This window comes from Dryas octopetala, chromosome 8 (assembly GCF_963921425.1).
Source record: "Dryas octopetala chromosome 8, drDryOcto1.1, whole genome shotgun sequence".
In the NCBI taxonomy this organism is placed as follows: domain Eukaryota; kingdom Viridiplantae; phylum Streptophyta; class Magnoliopsida; order Rosales; family Rosaceae; genus Dryas; species Dryas octopetala.
The window spans coordinates 11,276,153-11,288,176 of record NC_141373.1 but is presented as its reverse complement, the minus strand read 5'-3'; the positions used below and the strand labels follow the sequence as shown (position 1 = coordinate 11,288,176).

The 12,024-nt window shown below is 36.8% G+C and overlaps 1 long non-coding RNA gene across 1 annotated transcript; it reads right to left on the bottom strand.

Moving 5' to 3' along the window:
* Positions 1-5,130: 5,130 nt before the first annotated feature.
* On the bottom strand, positions 5,131-7,541 carry LOC147277198 (uncharacterized). The gene is made up of 3 exons (XR_015123751.1): positions 7,416-7,541; positions 6,649-6,777; positions 5,131-5,212 (listed from the first exon to the last, which is right to left on the bottom strand). It is a non-coding gene; the product is annotated as an uncharacterized LOC147277198 (long non-coding RNA).
* Between the last annotated feature and the right edge of the window lie 4,483 nt (positions 7,542-12,024).

Sequence of the window (12,024 nt, the reverse complement as noted above, 5' to 3'; positions counted from 1 at the left end):
GCCCCTGATTCGTCGTCTGATTTAAAACTAACGGTGAATATTTAAAAATAAAGAGGCACAAGAACAACTTTGGCCTAGAAGAGGATTCCATCAGGTCCGGTCAAAATGGCATGAGAAATGGCATCTGCGTGTGTGTTTGTGTGATTCTACTTTTCCAAATCAAAACCACAGCTACCATGAACATTTTAATACAAGCTTTTGAATATTTTAATATAAGGTTATGACAATGCAAAAGATGCAATTTTATAGTTGGGCCAACTTGGGATTATGCGCTAAGCTAATGTGATTAAAATATTTTTGGGGAGGCTGTTGTGTTGCATACTTGGTCAATGTATATATACCCATTCCTTGATCATCAACACTTGGCATTTGTACTACTATTAATTAGTTGTACTTCTCTCTTTTTTCTCTTTTGTCGGTCCAATAATAAATTAGTGGTGTAGCTGAAAGCTTAAATTATGTTTTATTCTTGTAATTTATGATATCCTTGACTGTGAGTTTTTTATCCTAGGAGTCTAGGACCCCCATCCATTGGTGGTTTAAGGAAACATAGTATCTCTCTTGGATACTGCAATCACCATCACATGGGGCTTGACCAATCAACAAATAGCTAGGATTCACAAACTTTGACACTTGTTCTAAATATGAAATTGATTAATGCTATTAATTAACTAGTACACCCGCCCCCAAGCATCAAATACATGAGTTAGTTAATAATATCATTTGCGGGTTCCCCCCAAGAGATTTATTAAAAAATATATGCAACGAATTCCACATTTCTTTATCTATAATGTTGATTTCTTTATTACCTTGGCCATGCGAGAGCTGAGCTGTTCAGCAGTGGCTCCACTGTTCGGATGTTTCCCTACTCAAATATATTATTATGAGTTATGAAAGGCTGATATAGTAATTAATAAGAGAAATTCTAAATACATGAACCTGTTGAGAATTAAAAAATTATAGTCTTACATAGTGGTTTACGAAATGTTGAGCCTCTCCATTCATTGTAAATTAGTTTTAATTTTTTTTTGGCTGAGTAAATTAGAAATTTCATTAAACAAAGAGAAAATGCCACATGGGCACATACCAAGAAGTAAAATTTTGATATTTTCGGCCAAATTTCGCCGAAAATTTTGGTTTTTTGGGATATGAAAATTTTAATATGAAACCATCCATTTTTCGTCAAGATTTCAGAAATTTCAACCAAAATTTCGAGATCAACACGTACTTACATTGATCTTGGGCAATGTTTCGAAAAATTTCAAGAAATTTCGGTGAAAATTTCGACTTTTGAAAGGGGTTTTCCCATTTGGAAACCTGTTTTCTCTCTCCCTCGCAATTTCTCTCTACCCCCCTCCCTGGCGCGTGACCGGAGCACCATCTATGGCCAAATCTCGGCAGCCCAACACCACCGGCGTGACCCCCAGCTGCCGGCCATCCTCCCACTACTACAAAATAGCAATCAGACAACGGATTTTCACCGTTGTCTAAGTTTATAATTTACCGTCGTCTAATCGAGTGTTGTCTATTCATACCCCCAATAGACAACGGATAAAATCCGTTGTCCTGGTGCACCTACACAACGGTTATAGATATACCACCGTTGTATATACAACCTTTAAAATCAATGATTTGGAAGATACCGTTGTTGAGTGCCAATTTAAACATCGGTTTATATTTAAAAACCGATGTGTATATATATGTTAAACAACGGTTATGTTAAGTAAAGAATTGGTTTTACAACTATTTTAGGTAGAAACACGAGGTGAAATAGCCATTAAAACAACGGTTTATTGTTAAAAACCGTTGTCTAATCTATTGAATAATAGGTGTACTGCCATGTCTATAGGTTTTTCAAACTACGGTGTTTATATAAAACCGTTGTATTAATGCATTAAGAAAATTGAATATTAACCATATAACCGTTGTATATAGTTATTTGGTACATCAATTTTGGATTAGAAACTATTGTATGAAGGCACTTAGCACAATGACTTTTTGAGATTTGTGTGGTATGCTTAAGAATTAGACAATGGTTTATGATATTGAACCATTGTAAGTCAAGGGCACAGACCACGCTTTTGATCGAAAAATTGTTGTATAATGTGCCTGTTTACATCTGTTTTTAGAAATTTCCAATTGTCTTTGATCACAATGCAATTATGAACAAACAATGCACAATCTGATTGATGAGAAAGGTTGTTTTGGTACAACCATTAATTGTTCCAAATTGATTCCCCTCATAATTAACATTCCTAATAAATTATACATTTACAAAATACCAATTCACAATAATAAATGATTGAAATTTCTAAAGTACCAAATAATATAAGATATTTGAATGTAGTAATTGTATATATGTAGCTTGCTCGCTTAATTTCATTCACAAAACCAGCCATATATGCCATAACACAAAAACCCTCCATATATGTCTTTCCAAAAAACTAGGCATCAATCTAATTAATCAACCTAATTGCTGCCATATATCAAAAGTATTATCCAGCAGCTAGCCTATCAATCATCCCAAGCTAATTTAGAAAAGTAAGCAATATATCATATATATACCCCAAATTAGTCTAGCTAAACACATGGCCTATGTCAAAAAGGTGTCATGCAAAAATCCAACATTTAGTCTACATATACTAGCCCACGAAGTTTGCCCATTTAGCCTGAACTTCATCAATATCTTCTTGGGTATAAGTGTTGTCCTGCCTTCGTTCCCACTGAAACAAGGCAAAGATGAAGTACTAATTAAAAATAAAATTCAACCCAAATGCAAACAGTCCAGCAGAAAAAAAAAAATAAAGAACATGCCCCTAAGTAATTAAGTGTATTGAAAAACATAGGTATATAAGAGAGAAATATGCCCCTGTTAGGTTTCAACATCCAATAGCTATATATATATACACGCTTAGTTAGCATCCACAAGATAAAATAGGGGCCTATATCCAGAATCAAGCTCCAATTAATCTAGAATCAAGTTTAAATCAACCTCAACAAAAAGAGTGCAGACTGCAGAGCATACATCAACATTCAAATCAAATAGCCAGTGAACAGTAAAAAATTGCATTACTTACAACCTTATTCAGTGCATACCACTGTAAATGCAGCTAAATGAGATCAAATTAAACCCAAGTAAAAAATTCTCAGGCACCCTAAAAAGTTATATTATCACTACAATCAACATATAAATATTGGCTCACCTTTTTATGGGCCCCATAATGGTTGCATTACCAAGTCAGAGGTCTTGGAAACAATACCTTTAGCCAGTCCCTCAATTCCATCAGCCTTGCATTGATTCTGAACATGCACGTATGAAAGCATTAATCACAAATTCACAAGTACAAATATCAACCATTATATGCAATGAAATCATAGGGAGCCTACTGCCTACCTCTTTATAATTTGTGACAACAAATTAGCTCCAAATGAAGAAATTAAGCTACAGAAAGCATGCAGAGCCATATAAGCAAGCAAAGCCATAGTAGCAAGCAAACTGCAACGAATGAACGTCCTTCTTTTAGGGTACTTATGAGAATTCCGAGAGCAAAGAAGAAAACATATATATGAACCAAAGAAAATTAAAGGGTATATATGTATGTATATATCATTCTCTGTTATGAAATTGAAGGTAGAAAGCCACAGAAACCCATATGCAAAACCAAATTGTGGTAGATGATGAATTCAAAGAACATATAAATATCTCATAAAAGCAAGAGGGGACTTACAGAAGTGGAGGCCTTCATCATCGACAATAAAACTAGCTAGCTCCTTGGTATCAACAAATTGAGAACAATCCTCAAGATCTCATAAAATGCAATAAAAATTCTGCATGCAAATTTGTCATTGATCTTACAAATAATAGGTAGTGAGGATGGGTACCTAAGTATAAGAGGTAGTGAGGCAAACGCCAACATTGGGATGGTACTAGCGGCACACCCTCCATTGCTCTACTCAAAGTTTAAGAAAACCTTTCTCCTTCAAGAGTAAATGTGATTCTATTAGAAAATCAAAACCCAAAGAGCAACAACAGTAGCTAACCCCAGCTAGTTAAGCAAAGAAAACTCCATTAACAACCAAAGAGAAAAAAGCACTTGTAGTGCTTGACTTCTGCACAACTTTACTTGTAATTGGTACAAAGAAAGGAGATTGGTTTAGTACGTTACCCAAAAAGATGAGGAGGCTTGCTTCTACCTGAAACAAGACAAAATGGATCAAATAAAGAACTAACTGGGGCCAGCTGAACCAAAAATTCTTGTCTGTGACTTGCACCAGAGGTATCCCTTGGACTACAACATGTCTTTCTTGAATTTCAAATGCCATTTGAGCTATAATTGCTTGCAGCTTTGTTCCAACTGCTAAGATTATCTTCAACCAATACAATTGTTAGTCCTCGATCATTAATTAGACGTACAGTACTATCTTCCCAACATCCTCATCAGCTTGCATAATCTTTTTAATCCGGGCCTGCCAAATGAAAATTTTGTACCAGAATCATCCATATTAAAGGGCTGAGGTTCAAGTAATACTTTTAAACTAAATTAAAGTTACCAAACTAATCAATATTTGTCATTATCTAAATCCGAAGTGGAATGCAGATATCATACTTAGGATTTGTTAAAAAAAAAACAGTGGTAACATACTTGGGCCAAGACAAGGGATTCTCTAGAAACCAGTTAGTCATACATAGCCTCTTTGAAGTACATGACAAGTGGTATCAAAGAAATCCTATATAACGAAGACACTTGTGCCACTGGAAGCCAATAGGATATTTACGCACTTGATACATCAAACACCAAAGAAACCCAGTAAGAGAAGAGGAAAAGGAAAGAAAAGGGACTTCTGCTACATCGAAAACTCAACAGTTATGAAAACCAAAACCAGAAAGATTTTTTCTTTAACAATACATTTCAATCTGAGAACATAAAGATTATGGTTGAGGGGAAGGGAAGAGAGGCAACATTTGACCAAAAAAAAAAAAAAGGAAATGGATAAGACATATGTCATCTCAAATTGGATTCAATATGACAGGTGATTTGGGAAATGTGGAAGAGCAAAATAAAGAGCTCAATAGAAAAAAGAACAAAACCCTCTTATAAAAAACTAAAAAAATTATGTTTTAGTTCTTACCGAAGTTTATGCATTGCTGAAGCACCAGTGGCCAGGGAAATACAAGGAAAGTCCCCCCTCCCCAAACTGACTTTGCTTGATCCTGCGCATAAAAGTCATGTGATTAGGTATGAAGATATGCAACTATTTAAAGCCAGCACTGCAAAGTGATAATAAGTCTAATATGAGATAATGAACAAGGTATGAAGATATGCAACTATTTAAGGCATATTCGCTTGTCCTAGGAAACATCAATATCACCTCACTGGAAGAATGTTTGATATAATGTACATATGTGTCTATGCAAAATAAACCAAATACCTTTTGACAAAGGTATCCCCTACTTCCAAGCAAGCGACAAGCTATTTAATTGTCGAGCTGCAAAGAACTGGAGCTTTTGTTCAGAATCACCTAAAGCCTGATATGTTTTTCAGAGTTTTTTATCCTCTTGCAATTTAAAATTCCCCTGAAAAGTAAGACATCCACAACTTACTTCAGGACCAATTCATCAACCACTCCCTGATCATAATCAGAAAAGAAAAAAGCAGGAAACCTACATCTGAACTAAGCCTTTAATACGGTACAATTCTAGAAAGTATAAGCACTTGATCACTCATTCAATTAAGCTCTCTGTACTTATAACAATGGTTTCAAAAAGATAGCAATAAACCTCCATTGGGAGATACACCACTAGGCTCTTGTTTTTACACAACCCAACTCAAATTCTAGGTCAATAAATACAAAGCTTCATTTCTTTACAGATAAATGTAAGAAACAAAAATAAATAATACAAAAGATCAAACACTTAAGACTCTTAGGATTTTCCACCAGTTGGAAACCAAGAAAGCAAAACCTTTGCCTTTATAATAACAACTTGACTTTACAAACAGTATCATAACTGCCAAAAGAAAAATAGATAAATAAATATACAAAATAGAAAAAAGGGTGTGTGTAGGGTAATGTTCTCTTATCATATATCTGACATGTTTTTATGTTTTATTGCCAGATTCTCAATCTGGATCATTCAAACAAGCATATGTCTGATCAATGACACTATCTAACAAGATATTAAAATATAACATAAATCTCAATGGTTTGTTGCCCTCTATTCCTCGGTTTTCTCAAGCACCAAAAAAAGCTAAGAGCGGTTATTTTCTCCAATATCCATCTCAACTTTTTAGTTGCTTCATTTGATAGAAAACGAGACATATATATATATATATATATATATATACTATAAACCTTAAATTCCAAAAACCATGTTGTTAAACTCAAAAGGAACCCGTGGGTTTTGGCTCAAGTGGCATTGAGTGGGTAGGCAAAGGGGGAGATAGCATCGGATTAATTTAATTCAAATATAAAAAAATGTTAAAAAGAAAAGAAAAACAGCATAAACCATATACATAATATCTAATTCTCATTTTCTTTTGATTTTTGCTTGGCTTTCTTTCACACCAACATAAACAATACACAGAATATCCAAAACTCCAAAGGTTCACAGCAAACAAAAAGAGATTATTATCTGTTCGAATGTTGTACCTGAAGTTTACCACCACTTCCACCAAAGCTCATATGGGCATCAATATCTTTTTCTAAAGCCTTCAAATCCTCAACAATTTTGGTAACCATGGCAGGCACAAGAGACATGGTGCCCCAGCCCTGCCATTCCTGCAATGTGATAGAGCTTTCGCTTATACAAGCAAGTAAACTAGAGGAGAGGGAACGACGGGGAAATCTTAAAAAACAAAAATATCACTGTAACCAGATCAGATTTTACTGTATTGGCCTAAAAAGTCATGCACTCATCAACTCATCTTGACCAAAAAATAAATCACATCATCAGAAGAGTACAGAAGCATGCTCCAGACCATATATGCCCTAAAATCCCCATGAATGAAATACCCATTGATTCACTTTAACACTAAGCAATATCAAGGATAAGAAACCAATTCCGGAACCAAATCATATTAGCCAAACCAAAAAACACCCATCACCCAATTCTTAGCTAAAATTAGAATAACAGCAAAGACAAAGAAATTAGAGTCTAGAGAGAGAAATCCAAGGCCCAAATCAGATATCTCATAAATCCCCAAAAAGAAAAATTGAAACTTGAACCAAATAATTCGAATCAACAAAAAATGCTTCGTTACTTTAGTTAATGAAACGTACGAAAAGCACAGGGAAACTGCAATAAAAAAACTTCTCTTCTTTTCCTTCATTTTCTTAGCAACCAAACAGATTAAAATTCGAAAGTTCAAACAAACCCTAAAAAAAGAGCGAATAGAGTGAGACAAAGAAGGACTTACAGCAGGGAAACTGGTATCGAGCTTCATCTGTGAGAAGTGGGTGCGACTGGGCAGGGAGGGCTGGCGGGAGGTGGGTGCGACTGGACTGAGAGATTTTGAGAGTGAGAGAGAGCAGACCGAAATTTGGTGTTTTTCTAACCACAAAACAGAAGTTCACACCCTAACCCAAATTTGGGGCTTTTATTTAAAGAGGAAAAGACTCGTTTGAAATCTGATTTTTCATACCCATATTGAAATCTGTTTTTATTTAACAAATTTCATACCCTAACCCAAATTTACCTGAGTGATAGACGAAGATGATGAACGGGAGTGCTTCTTTAGTCGATTAGTGTTGAAATTATATATTAGGGCACAAAAATGGGCGATAAGGAATGAGCTAGGAGGAGAAAGATGGCAGAAGTATTGAAGATTGAGCGATGAGTGAAGATTGAGCGACGAGTGCTTCTTCAGTCCCAGTGATGAGTGAAGATTGAGCGATGAGTGTACACATTGGGCTGGAGTGAAGATTGAGGATGCAGATGAAGTGTTCACTGGGGCTTAGTGCTTCTTCAGTCTCAATGCATGCTTCTCGAATGGGGGCTAAGTGTTCTATCTGATGGGTGGGTGAAGTCAAGAGGGTTTGACCCAAAAAGACTTAAGGCGCCATTTACTTTTCATTAAAGCGGGCGTGCGCTTTGTCAATACAAAGACCCGCAAATTTTTAATTTTTGTGTAACTTGCCCTACACAACGGTTTTTTCCAAAACTATTGTTTTTAATAATTTAGAAAAATCTATCCAACCGAATAGTATTGGATATGATATCATCATATAACGGTTTCTTAATACCCGTTGTGTGTTAAATTAAGATAACGGACAAAATACAAACCGTTGTCTATTGACTGTTGTCTATTTATATAATTGTAGTAGTGTCCCCCAAGTCACCTCAAAGCTGGCCATCCTCCCTCTGCGTGCAGATTTGCTCAGGAACACCAACTCTGCCGCTGGCTTGTCTAGCTGATTCCGGCCACCTTCGGCCTCCGATCACCAAAATTTTTAGTGGGTTTTCCTCTCTTCTCCTTGGGCTTTCATTCCTCTAATGTTTGGTTTTCCAACTTGAAAAATTTGTGAAATTGAAATTTTAGGGTTTGAAATTGAAATTTGTGAATTTAAAATTCTTGTATGGAAATAATAGAATTAATTTATGGAATATGGATAAATCATAGAGTATGGACTATAGAGTTATATGATGTTTCGGGAAGTATGAGATCAATATGTAAAGCAACTTATATCTTGTTATAGACAAATTATACATAGAATATGAATAAATCATAGATGGAGTTATTTATGAATTAATTTGAAATTCTTGTTATAGACAAATTATACAAATTAAAGGAAATTTAGTATGTCACCATGAACAATTAAACATCATTTATTATTAATTATGTATGTGACAGTATGTCTTTGCATATCATGCAAATTATAGAATATGGACAAATTATACAAATTATGCAAATTATACCCTTTTAATATTAATGTAAAGAGTGCTGCTATTTGCACACCCTTTTTTTTCTTTTTGCACACATTTTTCTCTTACACACCTCTATTCTCTTTTAAAATTTAAAATTTCTCTTCTAACACACCCCTCCAATTACCCTAATACCCCCATTTTATTCAACACACCCCATCTATTCAAACAAAAAAAAAAAAAAATACACACACCCAACCCCTCTCTCTCTCCTCTCTCCCCGCAGCAAAATTAAACCATTTAGACCATTTGGTTCATCCCCAACATCACTCCTCACAAAATTAAAAGTCCTTTGGTTCACCCCAACATCCATCTTAACACATTTTTTGTATGTTTTAGACCATTTGGAGTGTGGGTTTTTTAGAGTTTAAGATTTAATTTTCGGGTGGGGGATTATTAACGTTGCAGGTCGTTCGGCACTGCACTTCCGAAATTTTTCTTTTCATTCGGCAATCACCAGCCGAACATGACTGAAAGTGTTCGGCACTATATTTCCGAATGGTTCTCTTGATGTTCGGCACTGTACTTTCGAACCAAGTTACAAATATTTTTTTTTTTAGTTTTTGGCTGTTGGTGCGAGCAGAAGGGCGGGGCAGGGTGGCGTGGCTGGGTTGGTACGAGCAGAAGGGCGGGGCAGGGTGGCGTGGCTGGGTTGGTGCGAGCAGAAGGGCGGGGCAGGGTGGCGTGGCTGGGTTGGTGCGAGCAGAAGGGCGGGGCAGGGTGGCGTGGCTGGGTTGGTGCGAGCAGCAGGGCGGGGCAGGGTGGTGTGGCTGGGTTGGTGTGAGCAGGAGGGCGGGGCTGGGTTGGTGCGAGCAGGAGGGCGGGGCAGGGTGGCGTGGCTGGGTTGGTGCGAGTAGGAGGGCGGGGCAGGGTGGTGTGGCTGGGTTGGTGCGAGCAGAAGGGCGCGCAGGTGGCTTCGACGGTGCTGCGCGCGAGTGGCTTCGACGGTGCTGCGCGCGAGTGACTTCGACGGTGCTGCGCGCGAGTGGCTTCGACGGTGCTGCACGCGGTGGCTAGAAGGTGCTGTGGCTGGAAGGTGCGGTGGCTGGAAGGTACTGTGGAGGAAGGTGCTGACTGCTGCACGCAGTGGTGCTGCAAGCATAAGGGGAGAGAAGCCAGAGAGAAAGGGAGAGAGAGAGAGAGAGAGAGAGAGAGAGAGAGAGAGAGAGAGAGAGAGCTAGAAAGGGTGGTCGCTGGGGGTAGTCTCCGACGAGACGGGGCTGGGCTGGGCTGGGGTGGTCGCAGACAGAGACTGAAATGGGGATTGTTAATGTGCTGGGCAAGGCACAGTTAATTAATTGGGAGGGAATTGGAGAAACAGAGGAGATAAGATGGGGTGTGTTGGGGAGGATTTTAAGGTCTTTTCATAATAGGATAAATTTGTAAAATCACTAATTAAGTGATGAGGGGTGTGCAAAAAGAAAAAAAGGGGTGTGCAAATAGCAGCACTCAATGTAAATTATGTAATACTAATTATACAATTTACAAAGGGATAATTTGAGGAAAAAGACTCCAACTTAGGTGTTGGAGCCAGATCAGGACTTCTCCTTCAAAAGTGTATTCGTTAGGACTAATACTTCACTTAAGCCTAAAATAAGTGTCTTTCGTCAAATCTGTTACACTTTCTGTCAAAATTGATCACGTGCCACGCATGTGATCAATTTTTAAGGACAAAATTGACATTTCTCACTATTAAAATATTTATAAAAATAAAACTAAAAGAAAAATATTAATAAAAAATAAAAAAACTAACTAAAAGAAGAAAAAGAACAAAATTAGAAACAAACTACAAAAAAATAAAATAAAAAAAACAAACTGAAAGAAAAAAAAAAAAGGGAAGAGCAGACCCTCCCTCCTCCACCCTCAGCCTTGCCCTACCCAGACCCAGCCTCCTCCCCCCTACCCAGCCGAGCCTCGCCCCGTCGCACCCTCTCCCCTCCCCTCCCTACCCACCCTAACCCCACCTCCACCGCAAGCCAACCCATCCTTAGTCTCGCCTTGTCGAAGCCACCGATCTGGAACTCTAGGTAGAGAGGGACATAAAGAGAGAGAGAGAGAGAGAGAGAGAGAGAGAGAGAGAGAGAGAGAGAGAGAAAAAAAAACAGAGAGAGAGGATGGCCAGTGCTGAAAGCTTGCCGGAGTGAAGGAGGTCGAGGGTATGCATATATTTTTTTTTCTATTTTTTAATAATTAATTTAATAATTATTTTTTAATGGTGATTGAAGTGACAATTTTACCTTTAAAACTAACGGACATTTGCATTAAATTGACGGAAGACCCTTATTTGACCCTTAAGTGAATTTTTAGTCCTAACAAATACACTTTTGAAGAGGGCGTCCTGATTTTGCTCCGACACACAAGTTGGAGTCCTTTTCCTCATTATCCTATTTACAAATTATACCATGAAAGATTAAACAATTATACAATTATTGAGTATGTCTTTTTGTTATTAGGAAAAATTATTCTGGGGAAGTATTATGGGGTGATTATGCTTCGCAGTATATATACTCTGCACATGAGAATACTGAAGACGGTGAACATGTTGAACCTCATAGAAGCTCTATATGGTACTGATTACTTATGTAATTCATGATGTAATATTGTTGTATAAATAAAATTGAGGTGTTTTAGTGTTTGTTCAATAAAATTTATGTAATTACTAATAATTAATTATTAAACCATTTTTATTTAACAGTATTTGCCTCCAGCACGCATTATATTCATCTTATATCACATGTATGCTAGTATATAATTTTGTTTCTTCAATGTTTTTTTATTAATGTAGTAGATAATATGTTAAATAAATATATGTTAAAGTTTTATTCAAAATTTTCGTATTTTGATAGCAATTTTCGTCGTTTCTGTATAATTTTTGTCGAAATCGAAATTGCCTCTAAATTTCCATCAAAATTTCATCGAAATTCAAAATTTAACTCATTGGCACATACAAACTTCAAATTGCTCTAATTTCCTTCAAATTGTCCAGTTGCAAAAAGACAAAAAATTACAAGACTAATCCACAATATGTTTTTTAGAATTGGTAAGCCCCTTAAAATATTTTTCTTCAACTTTAACTCATTGGCACATACAAACTTCAAATTGCT